This window comes from Gymnoscopelus braueri, assembly GCF_963280865.1.
Source record: "Gymnoscopelus braueri genome assembly, chromosome: 1".
Lineage (NCBI taxonomy): Eukaryota > Metazoa > Chordata > Actinopteri > Myctophiformes > Myctophidae > Gymnoscopelus > Gymnoscopelus braueri.
Genome location: NC_137603.1, coordinates 22,054,189 through 22,055,264, shown reverse-complemented (window position 1 = coordinate 22,055,264; position 1,076 = coordinate 22,054,189).

The following is a 1,076-nucleotide window of genomic DNA, read 5'->3' as shown; positions in this document are numbered from 1 at the left end:
GGAAGGAAGGCAGCGTGGATTTACAGGGGACTCTCTCTTTCTTTGGTGTTTTGCCCAGGTGGGCGTGGATAGGCTATATGCCTACACCTAACCCTAACCTCACAGAAAATATGCCTTAAAACCCCAGTGGTTCCCAAACTTGTATTTCAGTCATGACCCAAAAGAGAAATTTGATGTCTTCCTGGGACTCAGACTAGTGAAAATAGATGATCTACAAGCTCACACTGCGTCGCGATGCGACGTGTGGTAGATCTGCAATTTTCACTACATGTACAGTTTTTTTTAATGAAATTTAGATTTTTTTTTATGAATAATTGTGCGAAAAAAATGAAAAAAGAAATTGAAAATCTTTTGAAATATATACATATTTTTAAGTTTAAAAAAAGGGATATTTACTTGCGAGTCGCGACCCACAAATGAGTCCCGACCCACTGTTTGGGAACCGCTGCCTCAAAACCACGCCCACCCCTGTGCGAAACACCTGCGAAAGAGAGAGTCAGTCCGGGATTTACAGCAGGTAAGCTTAGCTACATATCTCCCCCCTGCCAGGCGGCCACCCACACACCCAAGTGACAGTCCCCAGATTTGTTCCTCATTCCTGGATGGCATTCTTCCCAGAACTGTCCCCGTATTGCACTCTCTGCATGAGGAATGTCGTGAAGAAAATGCTTTTCATTTGATATATTGTGTTCCGATCGGCCGCTCACTCACACAGATCGCATCTTAAAACTTATTTGAAGGCCTTTTTGTGCTTCCTCTGGCATGTTTATCTTTCCACTTGTCCGGACTTGCTTTACTTTATTCTGAGTGTGTCGCAAAGAGCTGCCAAACATGGCCATAAAAACAATTTATTTTCATTTCCGATGGGCACAGCATGTTGGCTCACCTCGCTGTTTCCAGTGCCATAAATGTCTCTGGGATTTCCAAAAAGCACCTTTTTATGTTGCTGTTCTGTTTTTTCAGTGTGCTAAAACAAAAGTAGCCTAGTATTTTCTTTTTTTAATCCCCTGTTGTTCTTGAAATGTCATGTCATTCAAAAACTTGCACATAATAACTTAATTATCTGGAAATGGCAG